The 12,755-nt window shown below is 35.4% G+C and overlaps 1 protein-coding gene across 1 annotated transcript in view; it reads right to left on the bottom strand.

The window, feature by feature from the left end:
• The window catches only part of hs3st5.L (heparan sulfate-glucosamine 3-sulfotransferase 5 L homeolog), a 147,486-nt gene that overhangs the window by 66,871 nt on the left and 67,860 nt on the right, over positions 1 to 12,755 (bottom strand). The window contains exon 2 of the mRNA XM_018263288.2: positions 8,917 to 9,048. The gene's annotated coding sequence lies outside the window, so the exon portion shown is untranslated. The remainder of the gene's footprint in view (positions 1 to 8,916; positions 9,049 to 12,755) is intronic.

Raw genomic sequence — 12,755 nt, 5'->3', positions numbered from 1 at the left:
ATAATATCCTTATAATGGCTACAAGTTTAGCTAGATATGACATACACACGTCAATACCATGGAGCTTCCATGGATCAAAATGCTGTGAAAACAGCTTCTCTACTGCCTGAAGAGAAGAACAGCATGTTCTTTCAAGTGCTATTCTAAAATGAGAAAACTGAAACTGCTAGCAGCATAAGAGGTCATTACCAATAGCAAAATATAGTGCAACAGTATTTATTTTAGGATCTCTTTAACAGCTCAAGTAGCACGACACACTGTACTGTGGAAGTTGTAAATTGTACTGAAAGCTGGTAAGTGGGGGCTAAGTACAAAATAGCTGCATATTTAGTATATTTTCAGAAGATGTATTGCTTTTGTAAAAAGCCTGCTCCTATTGCTTATATTAAGCATACAAACTCAAAGAAAAACAGTAATATATACAAAATGATATTAAAGGCTTCTTTTTAAAACCTTTATATACTGTATATGAAACTCTTCCACTTATTTAGTATATACAGATAGGATAAAGGTACTTCCCAAGGAAGGAACCAACCAATGTACCACTTACCAGCATTGGTACATTGTATTGTATGTATTTATTTATTGATAGAGCAGAAATATTTTAAGGGCTTTACAAGATGTCAACACAAACATGAGTACAATATATATATATATATATATATATATATATAGATAGATATATATATATATATAAATACTGATAATAAATGTGTAAATTCTATAATACGCAACACACAGGACACTGATTCAACAATATACACGAAATTGAAATGAAAACAAAAAAGAGGGAGGAACAAGTGCAATAATCTATGCTCCATACAATGCTGTGATTTATTATTGGAATAACAGTAAATAAAAAAATATAAAACTCATGCTTTATTAAAGCAGGTACAAATTATGATCGCATGGGTCTTTATGAACCCTTTGCCATTGCTATGAAACCACAAGGTTTATCAGATTATGAGCTGCAGTGGGAAGAAATTGTGATAAATTATCGGGCCTGCTTCATAAAATGCAGAGGATAACAAATAATCTGTTATGAGGCTATGAAACTTTCCTCTGTTTGAAAATCTGAAGAAAAAGGAACATTTCCAAGTAAAGGCAGACATTTCTAAAGAAATATCAATGAACATTTCAATTAAACTAGGAATGATAATTCACCAAAAAAGAACAAATGACTTTCCCAAGGTGTTTACCTTTAACACTAACATTTAATTCATTTAACATTTAATTAAATTCTGGAGTTTACTTTATAAACTTCCAAAAACTGATATCATTCTGGTACCACATTTACAGTATATCCTATATTTTCTTTAGGCTGTAATGCTGTATGTTACTGTACACATTTTCTACCACTTAGAGGTGAGCTTATTTTCCCAGAAGCTGCAGATTTATAGACACATGCAATGCAAACATCACCTACTGATTCCCATATGTGCAGTTAGTTAAATTCAAAGGTGTTGTTCACTGTCCAGACCTTTTTTCAGTTCATCTCTTTCCAGATTGTTCACCAGAAGTAAAGACTTTTTTCAATTACTTCAATTTTAGTATGATGCAGAGAGTGATATTCTGAGACAATTTGCAATTGATATTTAGCTTTTTATTCAGCAGCTCTCTAGTCTGCAATTTCAGCAATCTAGTTGCTATGGTTCAAATTACTGTAGCAACCATGCACTGATTTGAAATAGAGACTTGAATTCGAATAAGAGGAAGCCTGAATAGAAAGAGGAGTAATAAAACGTAGCAATAACAATACATTTGTAGCCTTAGAGAGCATTTGTTTTTAGATAGGGTCAGTGACCCCCATTTGAAACCACTTAGCAATTTGCACTGCTTTGTCTATACATTGGTCAACTTATAGATGAATAGTATGTATGGGTCGAGAAAACCTCGAACCGCACCCGACCCACGAGAACCCACACCCGACCATAACCTGCCGTGTGCTCCTACTTATATACCAGCCGCTGACCCACCCTGCTGTGAGGTAACCAAAGGGGGTGGGGCACACCAGCGCATGAGTATATAAAAAGGAGCATGTCTAGGGGAAGAGAGGCACTAGGAGATTGTGCAAACATTCAATATACATTTACTGGAATAGTCAGTTTTTAATGTTATTTCTAAATCCAATTGCTATCTGTCTGGCTGCTTATATTCTCTTCATTACTGGTTCTGACTCTGGAAACAATATAACAGAAGTCAGATCTAAAAGATAAGAATTGACTTCTGCTACATTGTTTCAAAGGTTAGAACCAGAGAAAAGAAAAGCAATACACAAATACTGCTTTCAACTGAAATTACACTTTTTTACAGTATGTTTTACAGAGGTTGTCCAATCTCTCTTTCAAACCATTGCCAAACTGCACCAAAACTGTCAGTATAACAGCCTTGATACCAGGCATCATCATACTAGGAATTCAGGTAAAGGTTACGTCTTCTGCATTCTGTGTTTCTCCTTCCTCTTGCAACACATCAGCAAATCTACAATATTTATTAGATGAGCATTAAGGGGGTTATTTATCATAGTCCGATTTTATCCCAACATTTTCTGCTACAGACTCTGCTCAAATCTGCTCTGGTTTTTTACGCTTATTTATTATTACATTTTCCCGAAAAGTTGCTTTGCAGGAGAAAAAATCAGATTTTCATGATTTTTTTGGATTTTTCAACCGAAAAAGCTTTTTTACCTCAAAACTCAGGGGTGTTGCATGAAACCCAGCGCACATCAACTTCTCCCATTGACTTATATGCAACCTCGACAAGTCTGAGATGCCGGATTTTCTGATTCTGACTTTACCATCCTGAAAAATTCTTGATTTTTTAAAAGTCCAATTTTATAAAAAAATTAATAATTTTTGCATTCAGAGTTTAGTAAATAACCCCCTAAATGTTATTTTGAAAAAGGCACAAAGCAAAAAGTATGAAACTACAGGACAAAGTAAAAGAGAGAAAGAAAAGGCACTACACTATATCTATATGCATAAAACTAGATTCCACGAAATTGCTACTTCATAGATGAAAATTCTATCACCAGAACTTGAGATCTAGAATACATTTCATGCTCATAATGCATTCCCTGAGGCATTTGTAATGTTCTATTGCTGCAAGTTGTGGGCATCCACACAGTCATCTCCCCAGCCATAATGAACCATCGCGTCCCATCATTTCACTGCATGAATCTTGAGTGGGAAAATGAATGTATATGTATTTTGTCCTGTATGCAATCTGCTATGTGGATATGGGCTTAGAAGATTGCAAAAATATGGAAATCAGATAAATGTTGAATGAGAGCTTGATTATCCATAGCCATTAACCCAACCAAATCTACTGTACATTTAGTAAGGATTTCTCATATGGCATCCTTACTCCTAAAGAAACAAATTAAGAAGTACCATTGAGCTTGAAAAATGTTTACTGTACAGGCTGGTAGATGTGTTGGTAACAAACCTGAAGAAGAAACACATACTACTACATCTTGTTAGCGTTTACAATTTGGCAATGAAAGGAATCACACAGCCCATTTTTTTTCATTGCATCTATGGTTAACGAGGTGCATCCGTCTACCACTCCTGAATTCCCAAAGGCAAGCTATTTTAAAAATTCAAGAGCAGTTATTTATTTATAATATTCCTATTGTTGCAGCACATTCTCCCTGTGGTTCTGATGCAATGTAATAAGCTTCTGTTTGGTAACAGATATATCTGACTTGTATTAAATATATCTCAATACATTTCATAATGGGACTTTGTTTCTTTTGTTCATGCAGAGAAACTGCACATGGGAGCCCTGCCTTAAATGCTAAAACTGGGACACAAATGACAAATGTGTATATAAAGAGTTGTGTTTATTTAACCATTTCGGCACCACAGATAATAAATACACACCCTGCATTATTCATTAATAATATACAAAGGTGAAAAATGTTATAATGTTTTGTAATAAATCAAACTCCCTCTGCAGTGCATTTTATATCATATGTCAGCATCCCATTCCCTTGTGATAAATAAGATCTGCATTCATTATATACCGTTGCTCTGCCCTTTGGAACAATATTAAATCTGGGCTGGTAACTTAATTGATCTAGCAGCAAATGCAATCATTCTACCTCACTTAGCATGAATTGAGTTTTGGAGAGAAACAATGTATCAAGATGGGAAATATACAGACCTAAATTACAAAACAAGGCAAACTATTAATTGCTGAAATGAATCAAAAGTAATATCTTATTTGGTTACAAACCTGGGATGGCATACAGCTAAATGCAGGGGGGAGAAAAATTACACCACTGGCCTGATATGCAAAATAGCGACTTTTTATAAAGAAAAAAATCGAACATATCTGTTTTACAAATAGATGATATGCTTCAAAATCTACAAAACAATATTTAAGTCATATCATGTTCTGTTACTGTGGTCCCTCAAACTGAAAAATGTTCTCTCCCCCAATACAACCCGACACAATCATATATTACATTAGCAGGCAGTTGTTTGAACTGTGACCTTCTCAGGCAGTTCATTGCAGCGGAGAACAATTACGGTATTAGGTGTAGGATACCTTAGTCTTTTGGTTTTTCTGTTAGTAGAGAACACCTCGTATTCTTTATAAATTTAAAGCAAAGCCTAAGGGGTTGGTACAGTTTGGCTGCAGAAACAGAGATTGGCAAAAGTGAAGCTTTCAGTGTCTTTCTTCAATTACTGACACATTTATGACATAGCAAAAGCTGACTGGCTGTCCCTACATGTCTGTCTGCCTAGAAATATGGGTTTAAGTGACATGACAGAATGTATTAAAATATCGCGAAATGGAATAAAAATGACATAAATAAGAACAAGTACTGCATTCAACAAGATAATATTCCTAATAGGTAATTAGATGATAGAAATTATTACGTTGCAAATCCTAATAGTCAGTGATGTAACTACCAGGGGAGTAGGGAGTGCAATTGCACCCAGGTCCGCCATAGACCACACCTCATCGAATGTGGTAAGGAAAATGTGCGTCTGGAGGGGTGGGGCCCAGTTACACATCCTGGAAGAGCATAGTTATGTTAATAGTGGAAAGGGCCATATTTCTTCCTGAAAATATAGTGAATTTTCATAATGTAGTTTTGTTACATACACTCCACACTGCAAATTATAACATTTGCTAACTTTTTTCCTCCACTGACAGATAAGGCATTACAGATTGAAAAGGGAAACAGAATAGAATAGACGTTTGTATTGCACGTTAACGACTTTTATGACATTCCCCTAACAGAGCCTCAAAAACAGTGCTCTTATATAATGAAACCTCAATTTTACATCCCCTAATTTTATTTTTTGCTCACTGTGTTTGTGGTCCCACCAATATATTATACATGATCCATTTCATGATTTTATATTTCTATATATTTTACGCAATTTTTTCTGGTTCCCTGAAAAACATAAAATGGGGGTTCTCCTGTATTCTACCGAATACATGAACAAATGCTGACATGCTTACATCCAATGCCCCTGAAATTCTATGTAGATATATACAATTAGCAAAATAATGAAGCTGAACCTGCTGAAGTTTACGCTACATTACCATCAATTATTATTATAATTATACTGTATGTCCTGCGGTAAAAACGCTGCTGCTAAACTGCTACTTTAATTTTTACAAATTTTGCTAGTTCACAAGTTCCAACATACTCCAACTCCAACATATCATGCAGGGTTAAATCATTATAGAAACTGTAGTCAAGCAACATCAGGGCTGTAGAAAAAACATTGCTGTACCACACATTTCTCCAGCTCTGCAGGGTCAGTGACCCAATGAATACAAGATAATCCTCCAATGAGAATTGCACCTGATCTGTGTAAATCCATGTTCTTTGTTCCTGCAATTTGAACTGGAAACATTAACACATTTTTTTCAAGCACGGCACAGCTAAACATCAGTATGGCTTTTCTTTCTCATATGTGATTACAATGCAGTATCAAGAAGTAAAAACATGCACAGAAATCTCGAATTAACATAAAAGGGACCTGCCACCCAGACATAAAAAACTGTATAAAAGTCTGTGTCAGATTAAACACAAAACCCCATACCGGTTATAAAGATATTTAAAACTCTGAGCTGTCAGAATAGGGCAGGCAATTACTTTCACTTTGCATTCTGCACTTCCTAGATGTCATTGTACTACTTACATTCCGCCTCCCTCCAAACCTTCTATAACTGTATAGGCAGTCCATTAGAATGGGCATCACCCCCCCATTCTGGTGCAACAAAATTTTTGGAGAATACAAAGCTTGCCTTAATAACAGTGTTCACAAAAATGGTGGCTGCCTGCTTGATGTGACTGTGAATTCCAAGACGGAGAAAAAGGAAACAAGCTTTAAATAATTTATATGTGTCAAAAAAGTTTATTTTGCTTGACAAACACAATAAAAAAGAATTTGAAATTATTTCTTAGGGTGACAGGTCCCCTTTAATAACAGGAAGATGACAAAAGGTGTGCTGGTAAGCAGAATACTGATGAATACTGTAAATATTTGCATCTGTAATTACAGTAGATCTGGACAACCTAGTTAGGGTTAGATCCCTGGTTAAGGAAGTCTGAAGTCTTCTGGTCTAACATAATGTTTAAAACCATTTTGATATACCAATGTACATGTAATGAGACAGATTACTAATTTAAGTATTATTTATATCTCCATTACTTTTAAGAATAGCAGTTCAATTATTACCAGAACAGTCCAGCCAAAACAAGCTACTTCATTGATTCATATCAGTATGGTCAGTATGGGGATATAGGTGAAATAATTTTCTACGCAGTTGAAAAGGTACATAGATTTGTGCCCAAATGCAAATGGCAGATGGACATTGTAATTACCATAGTGGTCTGAATGGTGTAAATCTCCTGTGTGTCATTTACAGCTCCAGATGCAGTGGCAAGTGTTAGTTATGAGGGGAAAAAAGATTCTGCAATGTGCCCCTAAGCATCTCTTCTTGTTTTGAACTTAGCCCTTTAACAATATTTTGTGCTAAGTTAATTGCCATTTGCAAACACAATAATAGTAGTCTTGGCATTGCAAGGACTATTGCAATAGAATAACCTTTGCTATACTGTATTAGCATAAAATATATATGTATATATACTCTCCGTAACCTATGTTACTAAATCCAGACACCTACTTAAAGGGATTCTTCACCTTTAAATGAACTTTTAGTATGATATAGAGCAGTGCTGTCCAACATCAGTGGTACTGAGGGCTGGAATTTTTCTGGCTTATGTGGTGGAGGGCCGATAATGGAAACCAGTGTTGACCACTCCCCATTTTAAACCACACCCCTTCAAACCACACCCACTTTAAACCACACGCATGTTACCACAAGCACTTTTAAGATCATATCCACATTAAAGGTGGTAGCACGAAAAAAAACAAATGGTTGTTGCTTACTGCAGGGATATCACTCATCACATTAAAAAGTTAATTAAGCTATAGTAAGACATATCCTTAAATCCAGAACAAACCCCCACCATGCTCACATCCCACAGACAGAGTATGGCAAGCAGGGAGCCTAGAGTAGGCAGAGTACGGCACACACACATGCAGCATAAGGTAGGCAAAGTATGGCACACACATAGCAAAGGTAGGCAATGTATGGCACACACAGGAAGCTCAGAGAATGGCACAGGTAGGCAGAGTATGGTGCACATACAGGGAACATAGGGCAGGCAGACTATGGCACGCATAGGGAGCATAGGAGAGGCAGATTATAGCACACACAGGGAACATAGGGCAGGCAGAGTATGGCACACATAGGGAGCATAGGAGAGGCAGATTATAGCACACACATGGAACATAGGGCAGGCAGAGTATGGCACACCTATGGAAGCATAGGGCAGAGTATGGCACACATAGGGAGCATAGGGCAGGCAGATTATGGTAAACACAGGGATCATAGGGCAGGCAGAGTGTGGCACACAAGGACTATAGGGCAGGTAGAGTATGACACACAGGTAGCATAGGGTATGCAGAATATGGTACAGGTAGGCAGAGTATAGTACACACACAGGGAACATAGGGCAGAATATGGTACACACCGGCAGAGCAGGGCAGGAGACAGGGAAACCTATCAGGACAACTCTAAGAACAGTAAGTACTGCACTATGTACAGTGACACAATGCCTGTGCCCCATCCACAGTCTGTATAAGGTGTGAACAGGTGAACAATGTGGACATTTATAGTCTGGGTCTGAGGTGTGAACAATGCAGAGGGGATTACAGGTGTGACCAACACAGGAGGATTACAAGTGTGATCAATGCAGGTGATATTAATCTGTATCTGGGGAATGAACCATGCCATTTACACAAAATAAACACATCACAACAGCCAGACTTTAATGTGTGGGTCACACAATGGTGGTCGCTGGACAGACTCAAGCCAGACAAAGAAATGCAGATAGTTAGAAGAAGGCACATTATTAAAAAAAACTATAAAAAATAATGAAGCCCAACTGAAAAGTTCCTTAGAATTGGACATTTTAAAACATACTAAAAATTAACTGAAAGATGAAACACCCATTTAAAAAAAATCAATTGTGTTCCAAAATTTATGCAATGAATTTAATCAATTTTAAACATTTAAAATTAAATACAGTTAATTTTTAAACTTTGATATTGGAAAAAATGGCATTGATCAATGTAAGAAAAGAAAAAAAAAAAGGCAATGAATATCTTTACACTGCTAGACTGATATATTGGAGGTTATGTGAATTTCTTCAAACACAATATGAAGAATAATGTAGAAATTTGTGGAGCACACATGGGATTATATTTTACTGGTGAACTCAAGGCTTCTTGATCTATATATTCATTAACTATCTATATATAATACATTTATAATATCATATATACATATCACATATCAATACATACATCATCTCACCTTTGTGTTCTTCTGCACAACCAGATAGTCAGATACATCACGGTGGAGTTAGTAGAAAGTAGAAATGTGATCCACCTGGCCTCCTGCTTGTTGGAAAGCCATTTATATTAAACCCATTTTCATGCGGACTGTCTGAAAAACAAAATAAAGTGCCTTTGTAGCCAAATAAAATATGGTAATTGACTTATATACATGACAAATAAATTGTGCATATGATATAGAAATTACATTTCCTAATTATTTTTTCAAAAACAATTTGTAAAAGCAAGAATAATAGCTTAGTGGCAAATTATAATCAACACCAAATGCATAGGTGCATGTTGCATTTCACAGCGGTGGGTTAGGGCACATAGGAGTGAGTATCATTAATTAATTCCTGAGAGTGTATTGTGTTCAGATATCCATTCTCATGTGAATGAATAGCCAAATATTTTGAGAATACCCACAACCATTTCACTTGGTGTGACGATTTAAAGGAGTATACACAACCTCGTTCCATTTACCAGTTATAATAAACGTTGATGAATAAATATAAAAATATTTTATAGAAAAAATAAATGCAGGACTTTTCTTACAATTTTAATCATGCACCAATAAAACTTTAAATTAATTGCTGCAAAAGAATTACGTTTTCTTCCATCATAGCAGACTGATGATTGCATCTAAGGTACACTGATACAACTATACTCAAGAATCATATAATAAAAACATTATCATCTGTTCTACATAGATTTTTGCACCATTTCAAAGTGTTATGATCCTTGTGCATTGTACGTTGAAGCTTGCCCCTATATAATAACTATCATCACAACCCTTCAATTAAGACACCAGGAAACAAAAGCAACATGCTTTCAGGTCAACATGTTTCCATTACAGCTGAACACTAGCAAAGAATGAGAACTGTGGTATCCTCTATACAGAACAGATGCAAATGCTTAATTAAAGTCAGAACTGAATTAATTCAGGAACACAATCTTTCCATGTTAAGTGATGCTAGTTTCCAAAATTGGTTATGCATGCAAGTTTCACCTTTTGGTTCTGCACTGAAACTTGCTAAATAATGTTCTTACAATCAGAAAAGCCAAATACAGATTCAGCGTGGTACCAATCAAAATTAAAACAGCTTCAGCCATAAAAAAAATATGATTAAAATGTAGATGAGCAGATGCTAAATGCAACTAACAATTTCAGCGATCTTCAAAGCCACCGATTCCAGTAATTTAACATATCCATTTTTTACTGAAAGCATTCAATAACATAAGTAATGCTGGCAGTGTTTCCCTTCAGCCTCCCATTATAGTAATGCATTGCTTTACAATCACAACTATCATGGAATTGTTTTAGTGTTAGCATTATACCAATGATAAAAGTACACTGCTTGTTCACATTGCTCCGATTTTTGTGCCTATGTAATTATGTTAATATGCTTAGCAACTTGCTAAGCACTAATCATAACTAAGAAAATATATGCCTAATCATTAATTGAGCTTTATGTTTTTAAATACACACTGCACTCAAAACATTTGTTTGGTCTACATGCCGCATTTTGCTGCCTCTCTGTTCTGTTGGTAAATTGGCAAGGGTTTCTCTTAGCATTGTCTGTGGGTGGAGACTGTTCTGTGCACCAAAGATGGACATAGACAAAGGACTGAAAATCAATATAACAAAGCCACTAGAGTAAATACTTTTATTTGTTAGTTCATATAGTGCCTAAATTATTTCAGTGACTGCGGTACTCACAGCAAAATTAGGTATTCTTAGGCTGACCAACAAATCACTAACCACAATAATATATTGTATATGTTAGGGTGCCAAACACCTACAAAACAATCTATCATCTATCTATCTATCTATCTATCTATCTATCTATCATCTATCATTCATCTATCTATCATTTATCCTATCTAGCTATCGTTTTCTGTAATAAAACAATAATAAAGATATAATGAATACTTTATAAAGGCAAAACAATCCTACTGGGTTTATTTAATGTTTAAATGATTTTTTAGAAGTCTAAAGTCATGGAGATCCAAATTGCAGAAAGACCCCCTCATCCACAAAACACCAGGTCCCAATCATTCCTCATAATAGGTCCCCTACCTGTAGTTGTATTTGCCTGATAATGGCTAGTGATTGAGTTCTATAATGATCACTGGCTAATTCTTAGATGGTCTCTAAAGCAATCAATATGGGGTAATAGAAACAGAACAAATATCTGGCTCCATAGGAAACCAGAGATGGCTAATTATAAGTACACAGGGAAAGAAAGCTTATATTCACATAGCTGTACCTTAACTTGGTGTCATACTCAATGACACTCAAAGTTAATTCTTCCTCTTATTATACTGTATGTTTCTTGTCTAGTTTCTGCAATGCTATTGTGTCCCTTCATTATATCATCATCCAATTTGTTCCTTTTAGAAAAACTCACACAGTACATTTACAATGGCCACAAACAAGGCATGCATGACTCACTGATAATATGGTCTATATTATATGGATCAATGTAGTTCACCCTGAAATTTGTGATATAAACAAATTTCTGTCATCCAAATTTAAAAACATTTTCTTATCTTTTATAGTTACATTTATAGAAACAGTTTTGAAATTTTCATACACATGCAAGAGTGCGCCTCTTAGTGGTCACTTAACAGGAATTTGCACCCTGGGGATTGCTGAACTCTTCACTGAGTACCAGATTAAGTACTTATGAATAAAAGTCAGATGTGAACTGCTAAAATGGACACATACAGTACTTGCGTCCATTCAGGCTCAATTAGAATTTACAGCAAATACCCATTCAGCCTGGCCTGATGAATTATACCCAAGTACATTCCTTTATTACTAGTAAAAACGGATCCCATACCTGTAACACATATTTATACAGCACCGACAATGATGAAATAATAAGAATCGCGATTACTCTCCAGATGTTAAAAATCTGATGAACCTCCAATTACAGACGTATTTCAGTGGCTGTCCATTCCCCACATTAAGCAAAAATATACCAGTTATGTCACACTGTTGGTTTAGTTGATAACTTTGTAACCATTGAATTTTTAAAAAATATATGAATAACAGTAGGGATAACTATGGTACCTACTTTAGGTTTCCCATACTACATTTGGAATGCACAAATATTATTTCTAATGGGGTAAGTGATCTAAGTAGCAATAAAACCAATGATTTGTCATGCTGCTTTTGTGTCTATATGCATTTTTCAGTAAAGTACTGCCTTTGCTTATCTTTCCTATATCAGATCCTGCTGTTTAGATTGATAGGGACACAAGAGTGATCCTTATTTTAGAAAAAAGAAATTGAGACCATCAGGAAACACAAATAACAGACCAAGCAAGGTCAGTACTTTCTGCTTTTGCTGCTTGTCACAGTAAGATGCTTCAACATGAAATGCCATATATCAAATTCAAATGTTAATCAGATATGAAACAAAATGCATTATAGATGGATATACCAACATATGCATGTAAATCAGAGAGCCCATAATATAAGGCAGTGTTTTCCTATATTTTTTTACATCAGTTCCTGTTTATATTATCATGTTTATATTTTGCTGCAAAGTGTTCAGCACCAGTAATACTAAAATGTAATTAATTAATTATTATTTATTGAATAAAATCAGCAGTATTTAATCATGTTGTGGTAGAATGATCAAAGAAAAGTGTCAACAGGTGAATTTTGCCTTTCATTTCTCCCCAATCTTACATGTAAGCTGCAAAGGAGATGTTATTAAACAGGGAATGGTTTCTCTGTTTAAAAGATATTGCTGTCTAGCCCTGGAAGCTATAGTGAACCTCTGTCTGTCCACATTACTGTGTATT

Source organism: Xenopus laevis, chromosome 5L (genome assembly GCF_017654675.1).
Source record: "Xenopus laevis strain J_2021 chromosome 5L, Xenopus_laevis_v10.1, whole genome shotgun sequence".
In the NCBI taxonomy this organism is placed as follows: Eukaryota; Metazoa; Chordata; class Amphibia; order Anura; family Pipidae; genus Xenopus; species Xenopus laevis.
Note: the sequence above shows the minus strand (reverse complement) of the source record. Positions and strands in the feature narration are given on the sequence as shown.